Genomic DNA, 20,957 nt, shown 5'->3' with positions numbered 1-20,957 from the left:
TCATATTCAACTTGTGGTCCACTATGACCCCTAGATCCCTTTCCGCCATGCTCCTTCCTAGACAGTCGCTTCCCATCTTGTATGTATGGAACTGATTGTTCCTTCCTAAGTGGAGCACTTTGCATTTCTCTTTATTAAACCTCATCCTGTTTACCTCTGACCATTTCTCTAACTTGCTAAGGTCATTTTGAATTATGTCCCTATCCTCCAAAGAAGTCGCAACCCCACCCAGTTTGGTATCATCTGCAAACTTAATAAGAGTACTCTCTATCCCAATATCTACATCATTGATGAAGATATTGAATAGTACGGGTCCCAAAACAGACCCTTGAGGAACTCCACTTGTTATCCCTTTCCAGCAGGATTTAGAACCGTTAACAACAACTCTCTGACTACGGTTATCCAGCCAATTATGCACCCACCTTATCGTGGCCCTATCTAAGTTATATTTGCCTAGTTTATCAATAAGAATATCATGCGAGACCGTATCAAATGCCTTACTAAAGTCTAGGTATATGACATCCACCGCTTCTCCCTTATCCACAAGGCTCGTTATCTTATCAAAGAAAGCTATCAGATTAGTTTGGCATGACTTGTTCTTCACAAACCCATGCTGGCTATTCCCTATCACTTTATTACTTTCCAAGTGTTTGCATACGATTTCCTTAATTACCTGCTCCATTATCTTCCCTGGGACAGATGTTAAACTGACCGGTCTATAATTTCCTGGGTTGTTCTTATTCCCCTTTTTATAGATGGGCACAATATTTGCCCTTTTCCAGTCTTCTGGAATCTCCCCTGTCTGCCATGATTTTTCAAAGATCATAGCTAAAGGCTCAGATACCTCCTCTATCAGCTCCTTGAGTATCCTGGGATGCATTTCATCAGGACCTGGTGACTTGCTGACATCTAACTTTCCTAAGTGATTTTTAACTTGTTCTTTGTGTATCCTATCTTCTAAACTTACCCTCTCTCTGCTTGTATTCACTACGTTAGGCACACCTCCAGACTTCTCGGTGAAGACCGAAACAAAGAAGTCATTGAGCATCTCCGCCATTTCCAAGTTCCCTGTTACTGCTTCTCCCTCCTCGCTAAGCAGTGGGCCTACCCTGTCCTTGGTCTTCCTCTTGCTTTTAATGTATTTATAAAAGGTCTTCTTGTTTCCCTTTATGCCTGTAGCTAGTTTGATCTCATTTTGTGCCTTTGCCTTTCTAATCTTGCCCCTGCATTCCCGTGTTGCTTGCCTATATTCATCCTTTGTTAGTTGTCCTAGTTTATGGTGGGATCAGGGCCCAATATTCAAACCAGTATATGAGAGAATGGAAAATTAAAGTCAGAGGAAACCAAGAGGGACATTTAATTGGTTTCAATTATTGCAATACACCTAAGGAAGATTTTTTTTAAATATATTGTTGCCTAATAGACAGATCCATGTATAGAAAATGGATGCTGCTCTGACACCCATGCCCAGCTGAACACTGAGGTATGTGATTAAGGGCTGCGCCTGCCTCGGTAGCCCAAAGGAAAGGGCATTGGTCTTGTGAAACAGGAATTGTTAATGTCGGAACAACCAGAAGAGAGGGCGTGCCTTACCAGAAGTGAGGATTAAACCAATGCGCACACAGTGTCTACGGGAATATAAACCCAACACCTTTAACTGCACTGGACTGTAAGGCTGTGTCTAGACTGCATCCCTTTTCTGTAAAAGGGATGCAAATTAGACACATCGCAATTGCAAATGAAGCGGGGATTTAAATCCCCCCTGCCTCATTTGCATAAACATGGCTGCCGCTTTTTTCCAGCTCGGAGCATTGCCGGAAAAAAGCGCCAGTCTAGACACGGATCTTTTGGAAAATAAAGCCTTTTCCGAAAGATCCCTTATTCCTTATTTTAAGAGGAATAAGGGATCTTTTGGAAAAGGCTTTATTTTCCGAAAGATCCGTGTCTAGACTGGCGCTTTTTTCCGGCAAATCTCTGAGCTGGAAAAAAGCAGCAGCCATGTTTATGCAAATGAAATGGGGGGGATTTAAATCCCCGCTTCATTTGCAATTGCGATGTGTCTAATTTGCATCCCTTTTACAGAAAAGGGATGCAGTCTAGACACAGCCTAAATGCTTGGGACATTGCCAACTAGCTGGGGGTGTTGAGTGGTGCACCATGGCAGGCACAGCATTGCTTACATGGGCATGGAAGAAGTGTTTAAAAAATACATCTCCATAGCTCAGTGGATAAGTCCATATAGGACATTAACAGGGTTCAAAAAGTGCTAGATAGATGCATGGAGGTTAGGTCCATCAATGGCTATTAGCCAGGATAGGTAGGAACTGTGTCCCTAGCTTCTGTTTCTCCAGAGGTGGGTGACGGGGGAGGAATCACTTGACGATTACCTGTTGTGTTCCCACACTCTGGGGCACCTGGCATTGGCCACTGTTGGCAGACAGGGTACTGGGCTGGATGGACCTTTGGTCTGATCCACTATGGCTGTTCTTATGCTTTGTAAACCAGGGGTTCTGAGTTCAAATCTCCCTGGGCTGGAGCTGTTCTTGTTTCCCTGGGCCTCTGCTTCCTGCCTGGGATGTGCTTGCTTCCACCTCACTTTATTAAATGTCCTTAACCAGGAACTCTCCTAGTAGCTAAAACTCAGAAAGGAGGCATACAACATGGGGAGACATTAAAGGATGGACATAAATTAATAATGCAAGCATTAGAAAGGTCAAGACACACAACTAGATAAAACTACCTGCCCACATACAGGGTAACAACAAAATATTTGCATTACCAAAAGGAACACGGAGGTCAGGGCAGGTCTGTTACTCCACACAGGCAGGTTGGGTCTGCAGCAGAGTGATAAACTGGAAATGGCAGAAGTACTACATTGCTTTTTGATTGCTATTTTCACCAACACAGTTGCAAAGTCTTGGAAATCTACCAAATTGACAACCAGGTAAAATAAAGGGGGAACAGAGAATGAAACGGGACAAAACCAACAAGCTCAAAATTTCTGAGGCAAGATAGATGCCTTCAAGTCACCAGGCCCTTATGAACTGTATCCTAAAACATTCAAGGAGCTGACTGAGAAGATATCCGAGCCATTAGCAGCTATATCTGGAAACTCGTGGGAAACGAGAGACTCCAGAGGAGTGGGAAAAGGTAGTGAAATGCCAATCTATCCAAAAGGGAAATAAAGACAACCCTGGAAATTGTACACCACTCAGCATATCATCACTACCCAGAATGTCAAGGGAGCAAATAATTGAAGTATCCTTGCGCACACACCTAGGAGATGAGAAGGTGATAAGGAACAGTCAGCATGAGTTTGTCAGGAACCAATCATGTCAAGACAAGTTATTAGTTTTCCTCTAACAGGGGTAACCTGGCATCAGTGTCATGAGAGCAGAGGTCTGACTTAGATGACCCTCTAGGTCCCTTTTAGTCCTCTGAGTCTAGGATTCTCTTTATCTTTTCAGGAGCCCGGCAGGGCAGCACACGCTGGAGGGTTACATTAAAGAGAAGCTGTAACTGTGGACCAGTTGGTGAATGGGATGCAGCAGGTAGCACAACCCTACCAGGTCCTTTTAAAGGTGTTGCTCCATAGCTCAGAGGATTGGCTTATTGGCCTTGTAAACCATGGGGTGTAGTTCAAATCTCACTGGGCCTTAAGTGCTGTTGTTTGACTGAACCTCTCATTTCTGCCTGCAAGGTCCTCGGCTTTGCCATTTTGGCAGATACCAAAGCCAGCTTTGGTCCCTACAGGGGAAAAAGCCTCAGAAGTCTTCTGGCACTCTCAACAAGGACAATTAGGATGCATCTACACAGCACCATAAACTCCAAATCAGATACGCAATTTGCAGCACCAAATTTAAAAATAAAGTGCTATTTCGAGCCATTCCTTACTCCTTGTACAATGAGGTTTACAGGGATGGCGAAATAGCGTGTCTGCTATATTTCGGAATAGCAGACATATTCAAAAGATGCGGGGTAGCTATTTTGGGATATCTCTGGTACACTGAAATAACTTTGCAGTGTAGACATACCCTTAGGCTTTGTCTACACTACGGCTTTTGCCAGAAGAAGCAATGCAAATGAAGCACTGATTAGCATTTTGTGGATGTTTCCTTTTTGCGCAAAACCCCCTTTTTGCACTGCCCGGGAGAGGAAGAACCAGCGGGATTTAGAAATGTCTCTGATATGCTTGATTGGAGTTGATGGCTACAGATAACAACCTTGAGGCTATGTCTAGACTGCAGAGTTTTTCCGGGATACCAGAATATCCTGGAAAACTCTGCTGCGTCCAGGGAACACGTCTGCTTTTTTGGTACAGTTTCCAAAAAAGGCAGGTACATTTTTTTGGCATCCCTGTGTTCCTCATTTTATGAGGAATTAGGGAAGTTCCAAAAAAGGAGGTTTTTCCGACATAAAGCCTCTTCTGAAAAAAACAAGCGGAAACAGGTACGCAAATTGCACTTCACAATTTGTATATCTTTTTCCAAAAAAACCCCACAGTGTAGACATAGCCTGAGTGAAAGGGAAGATTATGTTGTTAGCAAAGGTGACAGAAAATGGGTGGAATGTGGTGGGCTTGAGAAAAAAAAAAGAGAAGGAGTTCAATTTTAGGTGTCGCTTTAAGCTGACAATGAGATATCCAATAGTAGGGGTTAAGGAATGAGTTGAGTGGACCTGGAAAATAGTTCAGGGTTACAGAAGGTGGATTTTTGAAAGTGCATGGCATAAACAGAGTGATTGTGGACAATCTGTGGACAAGGAGAGAGCCCTGGAAGATGCTTATGGAAAGTGGAAGGCTGGATGCTAAAGGAATAAATAAATAGTCTGGAAAACAAATCAGGAGAGGATGGCATCCCAAAAGCCAAGCGAGGACAGCAGCTTGTGAGGGAATATGATTAACAGTTTCAAAAACATCTGAAGATGGATGTAGGGCTGAGACCTTGGAGTTTGGCCATTTGCACTCTCCATTTTATTCTAGAGAGTGCAAAGCGTAATATGTTTCTCAGTGAGCATAATCACCAGGTCAGATAAACAATGCACCATTTAGTCTGGACCATTAAAAGCATGTCTAGCCCATAGTCTGCACTGCATCTTTGGAGTGTTCAGCATCTTAAAAAGACAAGATCCCTGCCTCGAATTTGTAAAACTAGTGGATGTTGCATGAAGCTTTGCTGATGCAGCAATTGGCATCAGGCACATTCATTAGCCTTTAGACTGATTCTTTGTGCTTTTTGTCTGTTTAACATACAATGGAACTTGTTTTTATGATCTGATGCCAAGAAATGCATGAAGAGCGCTGAGATTTACTAATTCCCAATTCATTTGATATCTACAGTAAGTATAATTTAAATAATTAATGGTTGGCAGTATAAAACCCTAAGGCCGGGTCTTCACTAGACCAGGCAAGTCAATTTAAGGTACGCAACTCCTGCTACACAAAATGTGCAGTTAGATTTGGGTTACCTTAAACCGAGCTATGGCACCGTTCACACAGCAGGAGGTTGGCAGAAGCACATGCTCCCTTTGGCTTCCCTTACCCCTCACAGAACAAGGAGCACTGGACACTGGGGGGGCTGTCCTCAGTGTTCGATTTACAGATCTACATTTGACTCGCTACATCAAATGCTAGAAGGTGGACCATCAGAAGGTTGGTCTTCTCCCTAGTGTAGACATGTCGAAAGACAGACCAACAAATAGGAACTATGGGTATGTCTAGACTGCAAGCTTCTTTCGAAAGAAGCTTTTTCAGAAGAGAGCGTCCACAGAGCAAAAGTGCATCGAAAAAGCAATCTGGTTTTTTGAAAGCTAGCGTCCACACTGAATAGATGCTATTTCACATTTAAGCTGTGATAACTATAGACAGAGTGGCTACCAGGGTACCTGTACTTTTTCCTGTAGGTCTCTTCTTTTGAAAAAACTTCCTCTTCTGCATCCACACATGCCCTTTTCTGAAAGAGCCCTTTCGGAAAAGGTGTTCTTCCTCATGGAATGAGGTTTACCAATATTGGAGAAACCCCTGTGTTCTTTCAATTTTCTTTCGAAAAGTGTTCAGCATCTTAAAAAGACAAGATCCCTGCCTCAAATTTGTAATACAAGCAGACGTTCTGTGAAGCTTTGCTGATTCAGCAATTGGCATCAGGCACATTCATTAGCCTTTACACTGATTCTTTGTTCTTTTTGTCTGTGTAACATACAATGGAACTTATTCTTTTGAACTTATTCGAAAGAATGCAATAGTAGTGTGGATGTAAGTGAAGGGTTTTTTTTTTTTTTGAAAAACGGTAGTTTTTCTGAAAAAACCCTGTAGTCTAGATGCACCTCCCTATAATGAATATATTTTGATATAAGACACATGAAATAATATAGTATATACAGAAAAATATTTATAATTCTAGTCCTGATGCTGGTTTCATGATTATGACAAAATTATGTAATGCCCTCTGAGCCTGAAACTTAGCATTTTCAAAAATATTCCTCCTATTTGACAAGAGTTTAGGTGTCAGCTATTTTCCCTTGGTGCTACCTACAGTTTGAACAATGGATGGCAGTAGATTCAAAGAAATCTTATGGCAATAATTTTCATTGCCATTCCAAGCGCCCTTAGAATTGATTCATATCACAGTGAAACAGCAGGTAAGATCATAACTTTAGGATGTGAAGGATTCAGCTCTTCCAAGTCATTTTGATAACAGTCTATGTATAGCTTAGTTTTGTTTCAAAACAATTATTTTTATCACAGTAGTACCCAGGCACTTCAACTGGGATTGGGGCCTCATAGACAGAGACAATCCCTGACTGGAAAAGCACACAGCCATAAGCAGATAAGACAGACAAAGGAGGTAATGTTATATCGATTTTGTTAAATTGCAGGACTGAGGTAGAGGAAGACTGACTGTCTCACATGAGATCACAGCCAAAAGTTGTGACAGAACCAAGATTTGGACACAAACTTCCTGACCCCCCATCTGCCATGCCGCCTACAAAGTCCATCCTTTTTCTATTTTGTTTGGAGAATCTGTTAGAGGTGCTGAGAAAGAAGATAATTTAAATGTTTATATTTCTAACACTGAACTGTCTTTTCTTTGTTGGTAAAATATCCTGTATGATAAGATCTCAGCCTCAGCAAGAGAAACTACCATAATATAAATATTTACTGCTCCCACAGATATTCCATGAAGATTTATGTTAATACTCAGGACATGTCTACACAGCAGGGCTAATGCCAAAATAAGCTACCGCAATTTGAGCTACGTGAATTGTGTCACTTAAGTCGAAATAGCTTTTCATCTTTTGGTGCTGTCTACGCAGCAGGAAGTCTGAGAAACAGTATCCTTCTTCTGACTTCCCTTACTCCTTGTACAATTGAGCGTTACAAGAGTCAGAGTAAGAAGTCCTCCAGCTCAACATTATTTTGACATAATGTCAGAATAACTGCTAATAGTGTAGACATAAACTTTGTTATTTTGGAATAACATCAGTTATTCAGAAATAACATTGCTGTGTAGACATAGCCCCAGTGTGACATTATAAAGTGGCAGGCATCTTGATCATGTCTACTGATACATACACAATACAGTACAAAGTTTCCCCATAAATACTTACAAAAGGCTCAATTCTATCTGAGTATATAAAGACAAAAGCATATAATTCTTTAGAAATAGGTCCTCAGCATTATAGTGTGGTAAGCAGCAGCATTTAAAGGAGAATGACAAGATGACTCAAAACACAGAATTCCCAGCATGCCGGGACGTTATAATATGTTGAATTTTTTTTCTTCCTGAATCTAAAAGTTGAAAGTTCAGAATTTATTTGTGAAACAAAATATTTCCTTGTGATAGATTTGGAAAACTTAAACTTTACAGAAATAAAATGTTCCCATTAAATATTTTGATGAGTTTGTTATATTTCTGCAAAATATTTAGATTTTGTGGACTCTGCATTCTCCATTGGAAAACTTTTCACCAGCTCTATTTTTTTTCTTTATTATTGCATTCACCTCCATATGGGATTGCTGTAGCCATTCCAAAAACACAGCGACACTACAAAATCATTTGCTGTGGGAGCTGATGAAGGTACAGTTATTATCCACAGAGGGTATGTCTACACTGCAGAGTTTTTTTTTCAGAAAAACACCCGTTTTTCTGAAAAAAATTCACTTAAGTCCACACTGCAATCATGTTCTTTCGAAAAAAATTGAAAGAATAGTTTTTTTTCCTACATTAGTAAACCTCTTTCTACAGGAAGAAGCCTTTTTCCAAAAGAGCTCATTCAGAAAAAGGCATGTGTGGATGGAGAAGAAGGAGTTCTTTAGAGAGAGGAAAGAGGAAAAAGCACAGGTGCCCTGGTGGCCACTCCATCCATAATAATCACAGTTTAAATGCGAGATAGCATCCATTCAGTGTGGACACTATGCTTTCGAAAAAGCAGATCACTTTTTCTATGTGCTTTTGCTGTGTAGACGCTTTCTTTCGGAAGAAGTTTTTTTCAGAAGGTCTCTTCTGGAAAAGCTTCTTCTGAAAGAAGCCTGCAGTCTAGACATAGCCAGAGGGATTTGACCAGGACACCAAAATTAACTCCCCTACTCTTGTATGGGTTGAACCTCTCTAGTTCGGCTCTCTCTGGTCTGGCAATACCTGCGCTGTGGCATGATTTTAGTTAGCCAGATGTCCACTTAGCATGGGTGTAGCCGAGTTTCCCACAGTCCCGTAAAGTTTATTTACAGCCACCAGTCCTGGCGCTCAGTGTTCTGTGCTGTGATTTTGCTCTGATTTACCCCTCTATGTCTTCCAAGAGCCCAGTAAGCAGTGTGTTGGTAATGCTATTAGTCAGTACTAGCCTCCTGTGGTTCAGCAAATTCTCAGGTCCCAAGGGTGCCGAACAAGAGAGTTTCAACCTGTATTAAAGTGACTTGACAATGGAACAGATTTCTTAGGGATGTTGCAGGAACTTCTTCACTGCAGGTTTTCAAAAGGAGGCTGAATAGCCGTCCATCTTTGATGGTGTAGACACGACAAATTCTGCAACTTGGTAGGGGGTCAGACTAGATCAGTGCTTTTTAAACTAGAGGTCACGACCCAGTATTGGGTTGTGGAATATCAAGCACTGGGTCTCGTTGCTGCAGAGTGATCAGGTGACCAGTGGGGGCATCTATCTGCCTGGCCTGCACTGCAGACTGTGCTGTGCCTCAGAAATGGCTGGTAACAGGCCCGGCTCCAAGATGCAGGGGGGCTCTGCGCACTGCCCTGAACAGTAATTTCTCACTCCCATTGGCTGGCTTCTGGGGCACAGCATGGTCTGTGGTGCCAGGAGAGGCAGGAAGGCTGCCTTAGCACCCCAACTGCACTGCTGAGAGGGAGCCGCTCAAAGTAAGCCCCTCCTGCCACAGCCTTGACCCCCCATAAAGCCCGAGCTTCCTCCTACACCCTAGAGCTCTCATCCTCAGCATCCTCACCACAGCTCACTTTCTAATCTATGCAAATTATGTTGGGTCATGGGCATCAACAATTTTCTTCAACTGCGTCATAAGAAATTTTTTTTGAAAGCCACTAGACTATATGATTCTTGTGGTCCCTCTTGACCCTATGGTTCTGTTTGTATGGCCACAACTGGTCAGCAGAACCTCAGTTTTAATGTCTTACTGGAGGTGATATTGATACATTAAAAAAAAGAACATAAAACAAAGTGGGCTTGGAAGCAGAAGGCTAAAATAAAGTAATTGGCTGTTGCTCTTTTTATTTTCTGCTTACAGCAGGAAAGTCAATGATTCATGTTTTGTTCTCTGTATGCACACTCTATCTTCTCTTCCCTTTTGTTCCCAGAATTAGACACAGAAGTCGTTAATAAAAAAAATCAATTTGTACTAGCAATTACTGAAATCATATTCCTATTTTATTAGCAGGTAATTTTATTAATATGGCAGAAAAACCTTCTCTTATTAATGATTTCCGTTCCATGGGCCCTTAATATAAAACTTTCAAATCTCATTAGCACACAAGCCATTAAAAAATACAATGTTAATAAAGAACAATGGAAATCTGCTGACATGATTAGATTTGGTTACAAATGTAGAAGTCTTCATAATCACAGCAGAAAACAGAGCAAAGACAGTGTATAATACTAACTTGAATTAATGGACAAGTACTGTGTGGAAACCCATATAGAAACAACAGGGAGTCCTGTAGCACCTTAAAAACCAACACATTTATTTGGGCATAAGATTTCAAGGGCTGGAGTCCACTTCTTGTATGTCAGAAAGTGGGCTCCAGCCCACAAAAGCTTTAGCCCAATTAAAAGTGTTGCTCTTCAAGGTGCCACAGGATTCTTCATTTTTGCTAAAACAGACTAACAAAGCTACCCCTTTGAGGGCATGTCTATACTCGCCGTGACGGCAATCAATGTTGTAGTGTTTGACTTAGCAGGTCTAGTATAGACCTGTAAATCAAACAATGAGGGCAGCTCCAGCTGGTGCCTGTACTCTTCCCAGTTGTGAGGCGTAAGGGAAGCCAACAGGAGTGTTTGCTCCTGTTGGCCTCCCGCTGTGTGGCTGCTGCCAAGCTCAGCTTAAGGTAAGCTAATTCCAGCTATAAATTCAGCGTAGCTGGAGATGTGTACCTTAAGCCAACCTTCCAGGTCTAGTGTCGACATGGCCAGAATCCTATACAGCCTTATACTTTCTGTCCAGATGTAATCTGATCCCTGTGTGCTCTGAAAAGAGGTAGAGTTAGCTCTCAAAGTTTGTGTAGCCCACACTAGGAAAGTGTGGACCTGATTAGAATAACAAGGAGCATCCAAAACTCCAGGAGCAAGTGTTCAGCACTTCTGAAAACCAGGGCATGTGGCACTTGGTCCACATAAGAGGGGACAAAAGTAATCTATAGCTTTAGGACTAAAGTTTTTACTCCTTTTGCTCAATGTGATTTTATCACCGAAATGCCCAAGTTCAAATTTCATTCATGACCCCGCCCCCTCCAGGTGGTTATATTTAGATCCAAATCCATGATCAATGAAACTGCCAGAAATTTGGATTCACAGAGTAAAGCTACTATTTCTGTGTATAGATCATGAGAAGGAGTAATTGTGCGAACATTCCACTCCAGAGGAATAATTTCCCACCCAGTGGTTCTGTGTGGTCCGTAGGTTATTGGTAGGAATGTTACCTCCATTCATTTTGACAATATCAACCTAAAGAGAAAACAGTCTTGTAGATCTCTCCCAGGAGGAGTGAGTGTGTGTGAATAGACACCATGGGAATGTAAGGAAGTTCATTGATGAAACTACTAACTATTTAAAATAATCCTTGGAATAGAATCACTGCTTCTTAGCTATTCTTGGCTTTCGAGTATGATCTCTTTTTAACTAATGTGCAATTTTTAAGTAGCACGTTAGTAATATTGTTTCTACAGCCATATGATAAATCTAGGATTACAGACAGTGTTCAGAGTTTTTATTTGATTTTTAACAGATGAAGGAAGTAACCAAATTCAGCTATCTGTTCGGTGCTAAAATATTTTTGGCAGATGCATTATTGATTAGATGTCTTCTCCTCCTATTCCCAGGGCACCAAACAAAGTTTAGGAACGTTAAGTAGATTCAGAGTTAAATCAGAATTTGTATTCAAAATATTTCAATCTTCTCAGGCTGCAGAACTGATCTGATAGTACTGCAAGAACAGAAAATAGTGGCATAATAACGGTACGCCTAGACTGCATCCCTCTGTCTACAGATGGATGCAGATTAGGCAGGTCGACATTGCAAATGAGGCAGGGATTTAAATATCCCGTGCCTAATTTGCATAAAGATGGCCACTGTGTTTTGCCGACTCAGCACTTTGTCAGCAAAAAGTGGCAGTGTAGAGGGGGGTCTGTCGAGAAAGAAAGCCTTTTTCGACAGATACTGTAAACCTCCTTGAAGGAGGCATAAGGGATCTGTTGAAAAAGGCTTTCTTTCTCGACAGATCCCCCTCTAGACAGCCCCTTTTTGCCGACAAAGTGCTGAGTCGGCAAAACACAGTGGCCATTTTTATGCAAATTAGGCACGGGATATTTAAATCCCTGCCTCATTTGCAATGTCGACCTGCCTAATCTGCATCCCTCTGCCGACAGAGGGTTGCAGTCTAGACATACCCTAAGCGTATTTTGAATGTACATAGCAGCATTTATCCAAAAATCACAAGGGACTTAACAAAAGCTATGTAATATCTTATGTGTTACATAGCCACAATTACTAGATGTGTGCTTGATTTAAAATATAAAACATGATTAGATAACTGTGATTAGAACCCTGGTCCTTCAGTTCCAAAGCCATAGACCTCTAGCCTTTGTGCTAAAGGAGAACTTTTTTAAAACTGAGAATAGCATTATGTCCCATTTCTCTATGCACAGCTGCTAGCTGGCAACATCCTATTCAGCTATAAAGCTACAACATTAATGCAGCACATGAACATAAATTATCCCCCGTTATACAGACAGAGTAACGGGGAGGTTAAATTGCTTGTTCAAGAGCAGGAACAGGATCCCGATCTCAAAATCCAAAAGCCCCACTAGATGGCTCAAGTCACTAGCCCAGCTCAGCCCTCCATTTTGCCAGACAGAAACCAGGAATACAATGCTCAACATGAAAATAGAGATGAATAGGTTTCTGAGAGAAATTCATCTGCAGCAGGGATCCGGTTCAAGTTTCAATCCTAGTTTTGTCTGTGTTCAGACTTTATCCAAAAGGCTCCTCTCATCACTTGTCATAGTAGTTAATCAATGAAAAATGCTGAATGATTTTTCCACTCCACATGATGCCAACTCTATAGCAATGGCAAGCTATTTTTCTCCTAAGAAAAAATTGAAGCTAGACCCTGTGACTCATCCTTACACACACAATGCTGATCATAACAACAAATGGTCTGGTAGCACTTTATAGACTTTCCAAGCAGGTTACACTTCATAATACAGTTTCAAATTTTCTAGTCCAGCACTCTTTGATCCAGCAACATCTGTGGTCTAGCATTATTTTAGTTACTGGATGTCCACTTATCATGAGTGTGGTCAAGATTCCTGTGGTCCCACCAAGTTTGTTTACAGCCACCAGTCTTGCTTCTCAGTATTCTATGCTGTTAGTTAGCTCTAATTATCCCTAAATGTCCTGCCCAGTAAGCAGTGGAAGTGTTGGTAATGCTGCTAGACAATACTAACCTCTGGTGGGTCAGCAAATTCTCCTGTCGGCACCAGTCAGATCCCAAGAGTACAGGATTATAGGGGTTCAACCTGTACTAAGTGTGGATATAATGCTCTTAAACAAGAATTGATTTATTCTTTCCTAATAAACTCCACTGAAGTAAGAGTTCTACATTTCTACTTAGGTGATAATGAATTAATGCCCATTTTTACCAGTCTTTAGAGTTTCAATGAAAATCACCTGGGGTGTGTCTAGACTACAGGGTTTTGTCAAAAAAGTAGACTTTTGTCGACAAAACTATACCTGCGTCTACACTACAGCTGCGTTCTGTCGACAGTAAGTCGACAGAACACGGCAGTTTTGTCGATGGAGGTAAACCTCATTCTATGAGGAATAACGCCTTTTTTTGACAGAGTTCTGTTGAAAAAGGCACTATTGCATCTACACTGATCTTTTTCAAAAGAGAGCGTCTAGACTCTCTGTCGAAAAAGTGGCTTGCTTTGTTGACAGAACTGGCTGTAGTCTAGACGCTCATTTTCGACAGAGGCTTTGTCGACTGACATCCTCAAATCATGGTTTACAGACTTGTACTGATTCCAGTGAACATCAGACACCTGTACACCCCTGAGGGTATGGGCCCTCTTCTCCTTCTATAATCTTTAGGGGTACGTCTAGACTACAGGCTTCTGTCGACAGAAGTTTTGTCGACAAAGAGCGTCTAGACTACATTCAGTTCTGTCAACAAAGCAAGCTGCTTTGTTGACATGACAGTGTAGACGCAAAGGACAGTTTAGATGCAATAACGCCTTCTGTCAACAGAACTCTGTCGACAAAAGGTGTTATTCCTCGTAAAATGAGGTTTACCAGCGTTGACAAAACTGTTGAGTTCTTTCGACGTTATGTCGACAGAGCTCAGCGGTAGTGTAGATGCAGGTTTAGTTTTGTCGACAAAAGTCCACTTTTGTCGACAAAACCCTGTAGTGTAGACACACCCTATATGTCAACAAAGCCTCTGTCGACAAAAGACTGTCGTCTAGATGTACCCCTAAAGATTATAGAAGGAGAAGAGGGCCCATACCCTCAGGGGTGTACAGGTGTCTGATGTTCACTGGAATCAGTACAAGTCTGTAAACCATGATTTGAGGATGTCAGTAACTCAGCCAGAGATTGTGGGTCTATTACACAAATGAGTAAGTGAGGTTCTGTGGCCAGCCATGTGTAGGAGGACAGGAAGATGATCATGATGGTCCCATCTGGCTTTAAAGCCTATGAATTAGATGCCTTAATATCTTCTGACAGTGTGGGCCTAAGAGGCTAGCTAACCTCCCATGGTGAAGTTTTAAATCATGGCTTGAAACCAAGGACCAGGTAAATGGGTTCTACATGAAGATAGTGGTTTTGGCTCTGCTTTTCCTTAAAGGAAAATCTCATGGGAACCTAGATATCTGGGTTTTCGTTATTTTGAAGGTGGCCGTAGGAGCCTAATGTTGGCCACTCACATTTTTACATTTTAGCTAAAGCTCTTGTGAAGAACCAACAAATCCACAGAAAAGCCAGCTAAAAAGCTGTCTTCTTGATACTCTAGTTCCAAAATCATCCCCATGGTATCATTCCCCATGATACCCCAGAACCCTATAAGCAGTACAAGTAGAAGCAGTGATGAGCAACCTAGACTAAGGAACGGGCCTCGTGAGTGGCCCTCCTACATCTCAGTGGTCCACACATTTGTCGTAACCAAGTTGGTCTGCCAGGACAGAGTAGTTTTGCTAACTGTGCTTGTGAATCTAGAATTTGTGGGGAGTGACAATTAAACCATAACAGCCCTTTGATTAGATACGGAGGGAGAGCACAGCTCTTAAAGTCACTGTTGTGTGCAGTCAATATACACCTCTCTTCATGTGCTCTTGCTTTATCTGAGAGTCACTTTAGTAATATTTGGAGGGAAAAAACAGCAACACAGATGGAAATCAGGAGGATCCGGCAATCCTGTGAGCACTGGTAAACAAAATACGTCACAGGCTACACATCAAACCCCACTGGACCACATGTGGCCCAGGGGCTGAAGGCTGTCCATCACTGTCTAGAAGCCTCATTTCTCCTTCCAATGTATAATTCCACCTCTAGGGTGGAATGCAAGGAGTATTTAAGAGAACAAAGCAACACTGACAGGTCATAGCAGAAGTGAAGAATACAGCTGTGTGCTTCTCCAGAAACCACTGAAGCAGTTTAGATTTACAAAATGTAATTGCCCACAATGGAATTTATCCAGGGGACTGGGTTTAATGCATTCCTCTGAAAAATGTCATGGAAGTTCAATAATGACAATTGGCCAAGACACTAGTTTTACACCCTATTTAAAAGTAATACTGTCTGATCCTTTATAGTGATAGAAATGTAGCCGTATTAGTCTGTTGTAGCTGAAACAAAATACAGGACTATGTAGCACTGTAAAGACTAACGAGATGGTTTATTAGGTGATGAGCTTTTGTGGATCTGAGGAAGTGGGTCTGGCCCACAAAAGCTCATCACCTAATAAACCATCTTGCTAGTCTTTAAAGTGCTACTTAGTCCTGTATTTGATCCTTTATAGACCCTCTTTTCATTTCCCATCTCTGTTCTTACCCATTTTACTCAATTCTTTCCTTTTGTCCTCTTCTTGTAATCTAATCCAACCATTCACCTTATAACTTAATGCCTTTTTCTAACAACTGTGTCAGTTTTTAACTTACTCATTTTCTTTTTGTAAAGAAATCCACAGCAAACAGGGTGCCTTTCACTGGAAACCACCCATTGGTGCCACTGGCATTGGAAGGGCCATTTAAACCTTTTGACTGTCAGGAATTTTCACTTTCAAGCATTTTGTTTTTACATATACAGTGATAAAGTTATTTATTATTTACAGCGTCTTTTATTTTATTATCATTCCTTACCCCTGACATCAGCAAGGAAGGTTGCAGTGCTGGGAAACCCCAGCAGTTTCCTGTAGTTTCTACTCTTTTACCATGCATTATAAGTCATTTAATGAATTATTAAAGTCCAGATCTGTATTTTTATGAACAGGTTAGACACTGGCCACTTTACTCATATTCCTAATGTTGTCTTGTAAGACTGAAATGCTGACACAACCAGACAGGGAAAGAAAGAGCTTTCACCAGCTCAGCAGTATGCAAGCGGTTCAGTGATCCGCCTCCAACTTGTAGAGAGATTCAGAATGTCTTCTACTAAGTCAAACACCAGAATATTCTTTTTTGGCTCATCTGCCTAGAAAAAACACAGATTCCCAGTGTAATACTGTAGTAATGGCTAATTTATAAAGCAAATACCTACAGGGCGAGTCCAAAGCTGCACTGGACACCCTAACCAAGAATTCCTTTGTCTCTGTTCTTGTAACTCCAGCTGGATTTTCAGCATTATCAGGTTGCCACTAAATATTTTTTTTGTCCAGCTCCTCAATTTCCATCTCTCTTGCTTTCTTCCTCAGTATCTCTTTCTTCATACCCTGCCCAGGGGTAGAGCTTGTTTTCTAAGGCCATGTCTACATCAGGAAACAATTTTAAAATAATTAAATTCAACTTAATCACTCTCGATTTTACAGAATCAAAATAGTGTGTTTCCACTATGGGCAAGCCTTGTAATTAGTTCAAGGCAGGTTCTGTTAATATGGATGTGTTACCTCGACTTAGAGCCCCAGGAAACACTGGAGAGTAATTAGTCTAAATTACTCTGTGTAGTAGTTATTTCATAACAGTGGCACTGGAGTGTCCACACTACTGCTATTTCAAAATAACCGTTTCAAAATTAGTTTTATTTCCCAAGAAAAGCAGGAATACAAATTTTGAAATAAATGTCCCATTATTTTGAAATAATGGACTTGGTAGTGTGGCTGTTCCACTTATAAATTTGACCTAAGGGGGATTATTTTGAAATAAAGCCCTAGTGTAGACCAACACTCAGTTTAGCCACCTTTTTTCAACACAACATTGAGTTCCTGGGTTGAGGGGTCATCTTCCCAGAAAGCTCCTTCCTATAGAGTCATGGAATCACAGAAATGTAGGACTGGAAGGGATCTCAAGAAGTCATTACATCCAACCTCCTTGCTGAGGCAAAACCAAGTAAACCTACGCTATCCTTGTCAGGTGTTTGTCAAACCTGTTCTTAAAAACTAGCAGTTACAGGATTCCATAACCTCCCTTGAAAGCCTGGCCCAGGGCTTACCTATATTTACAGTACAAACGTTTTTTTCTTAATATCAAACTTACATCTCCCTTGCTGCAGATTAATCCCATTACATCTTCTCCTAACTCCCAGGGACATGGACAATTGATTGAAGTCCTCTTTATACGAGCCCTTACTATGTTTGATGACTTAACAAGTTGGCCTTCAATCTTCTTTCCTCAAGAGAAAATATGTCCAGATTTTTTTTAAACTTTCCTCCTAGGTTAGTTTTTCAAAACTTTTATAATTTTTGCTCCTTTCTTCTGAATCCCAAGGCTTCACGAGTGCCAAGTAAAGCTTGGACTTACATACAACTTTCCTATTATTGCACTTCTGAAAATTAGTCTTATTTTGAAATAGCAGCAGTGGAGAATCTACATGTGCCTTATTTCGAAATAGCTATTTCAGAATAGGTGTTATTCCTCATGGAATGAGGTTTACAGAAGTCAGAATAAGCCAGCCTTTATTTTGAATTTATTTCGAAATAACGGAAATGCTGTGTAGATGTTCACATTTTTATTTCAAAATAACACTAGTTATCTCAAAATAACGGTGCAGTATAGACACACTCTAAGATGGTCAGATCCACCCACTGATTTGAACACATCCAAGAATCACTATGCCCCCATCTCCCCATATACTGAAATGTCATGGCTACCCCTGGAAAACTATGCTTTAAAATCCTCCTACCCAAATAAAATAGAAAGGGATGGGTAGGTGCTTGCTTTGCAACATATTACATGATGGAAGGCAAGGCCTACAAGTAAGTTTCTGCAAAAAAAAAAAAGCATCTGTGTTTGTCCAAGATTTTAACATAAATGCATATGGTTAATGGAGAAAGTGTATGCACTTAATTAGCTGCATTTCATCCACAAAATGCTGTGCTCAGTTAGTGGGAGTTGAGAATGCTGAACACCTTCCAGGACTGGGTCCAACTGTAGATAGTTGCATGTATATCGACTAAATTAGTACATGCATTTGTGCTAATTCCTAGTGCACGTGGATTTTGTGTGCATAAACTTCACGCATGATCTTATTTTTGAATATTCAACACAATACATCCTCCGGAAGGTGAGACTAAATGAGCAACACCTCAACAAATCATAGGTAAAACCAAAGAGCTCTCCTTAAGACCTTTCAAAATAAGGTGTAGGTCTGTGTTGTTCTCATAACAACACAGAGCTACACCTTCTTATTCTGAAAAGTCTTACTGAAGGCTCTTTGTTGGCATATCAAGGGAGACAAGCACTCCGTAGCTCCAAAATTACCAAGGCAAAGACAGACAGTGCTCTGCTTTCTTGTTATCTCTCCTGACATCAAGAGTTCCACCTCTCAGATTTACAGGACACCATGCCATGAACAGTGCAAAATGCAGAAGCCGAGAAGAGTATTTTTGTCTGAGACCATGAAGGTCAAATTTTAAAACTTGGCTGTCTCTACTTAAGCACTTCTTAGACACAGATTGTCAGAGGTAATTAGGCATCTCACTCCGTGGGTGTAGCTTTGAGGATCTGGGTCCCAAATCTTTATTTAAGCAGAGAACTAAGAGCAACCCAATTTTCAGAAATATTATATATAAATATAGATTTAAAAAGCAGTGAGACAAATTTAATCTCTTATTATATTTAGTCACTTTTGTTCTCCTGAATTATTATTCATATGATTGCCCTAAATGGGGAATTAATAAGAAAATAATACATTACATTCCTTCTGTCAAGAAGATGCGTGCGGGGGTTGGAAGAACACTTACAACACTTGTCTGAAAACCTTGTCATTTAGTGCACTTTATTTTAGCACCAATTCTCCTAAGAAATTCTCACTGCAATTAATTCATGCTATCTAAATTTAAAGCATATTAATTAGTCAGCCCTACAAAAAAATCATCCTTCCAGGAAATGGCAGACTTAAATAGAATTCATATAATTTATCTATTTTGGCCTTGTAGAAAGGATAAAAGGAATTTTGAGAGACAAGTTTCTTTTGCATTTTTTTAATGCAAATGCAAAGTTATCTAGTGGTTAGAGCCAGGAGGATGGGAGACAAGATCACTGAATTCTGTTTCTGCCCTTCTGACTTTAGGAATATAGGACATAGGCCAGGAAGTGTTCTCTTGGCTCATTAAGTCTGGGCAATCTTATTTCACAGTCCAATTCCTAAATGTATCAAGCTGCATATTAAAATAGTTCAATTGTTTATCCCCAATGTTCCCTCTCATCTTTTCCATGTCCATGCAGAATAAATCTTTTATGTGCACTGAGGCATGGGCAAATGTGCACCACCAGTAGAAACAAAACCTAGTTGTGAGTGCCCTGCTAGCAAGCTGGGTGGCATCTGGATCTCTCTTGAGTGGCCATACAAGTGGACAGCTCAAGGGAACACTGCTCAACGCTCTCATAGGAAGGGTCTGTCAGAGCCTCCCTGCTCTGAGTGATAGAAACCATCTTCTAATTTCCAGCCTCAGTTTATTCATGTCTAGTTTATACCGTTTATTCTTGAACCAACGTTGTCCATTAGGTTAAGCAGCTCTTCTTCCTCCATGCTCTTTATCCTCTTTCTAAACTATAAATGGAAAGCAATTGTCCACTCATTCAATATTTATATTGTTGCAGGACATAGATTCCAAGTATATTAGGGTCCCTTTGACCTAAGCACTGCACAGAGTAAATGACTCTCTTTGCACCAAAAGTTTATAATCTGAGGGTATGTCTAGACTGCATCCCTCTGTCGGCAGAGGGATGCAGATTTGGCAGGTCAACATTGCAAATGAGGCAGGGATTTAAATATCCCGTGCCTAATTTGCATAAAAATGGCTGTCACGATTTGCCGTCTCAGCAATTTGCCTCTTTTTGACCTACAAAGTGCTGAGTCGGCAAATGCGATGGCCATTTTTATGCAAATTAGGCAAGGGATATTTAAATCCCTGCCTCATATGCAATGTCGACCTGTCTAATCTGCATCCCTCTGCTGACAGAGTGATGCAGTCTAGACATAGCCTGAGAGGCAAGTCATAGCAGGTGGATGAGACAAACAGGGGGGCAGGGAAGGAGGATGGGAGGAAGGAGGTAACAAAACCTGGCGGCGTGGCTAAGAAATACAATCAGCAGGTATATCATGACTTGCCAGCAGCCTCGCCAAACTCCTATTGTCAACAAGCTCCGGTCCTAAACACCCTCCCCACCATTTCCATATATAGCATTCTTAGGCTATTAATAAACGTAAATACATGATTGAAGCGCTGAAATCTCTGAATAAAATGTGCTAAGCAAATGCAAACAACATGTTCATTAACAAAGTAGAGCAGGTGGGATTGCATATTGTATTTCTCCTCCCCACTCTTTCCTGGTGCAATCATATCCTTGTAAACTGAACTCAGACGAATGACAGAACGCAAGGAAAATAGCTGGCAAAGTCCTTTCCTTTGAAATGAAGTCTGGAATTGGTTTAGCTGACCGATCAGATAACACAGAGTTGAAAGGATATGGTTGATCTGCATCCTAACAAGGGCATATCAGGTTGAATGAATGGCATGATATGTGATTAATGACCTAATATCCTCAAGTGTGTCTTTCTTTCCA

This window comes from Pelodiscus sinensis, chromosome 6 (genome assembly GCF_049634645.1).
Source record: "Pelodiscus sinensis isolate JC-2024 chromosome 6, ASM4963464v1, whole genome shotgun sequence".
NCBI classification, from domain to species: domain Eukaryota; kingdom Metazoa; phylum Chordata; order Testudines; family Trionychidae; genus Pelodiscus; species Pelodiscus sinensis.
Note: the sequence above shows the minus strand (reverse complement) of the source record.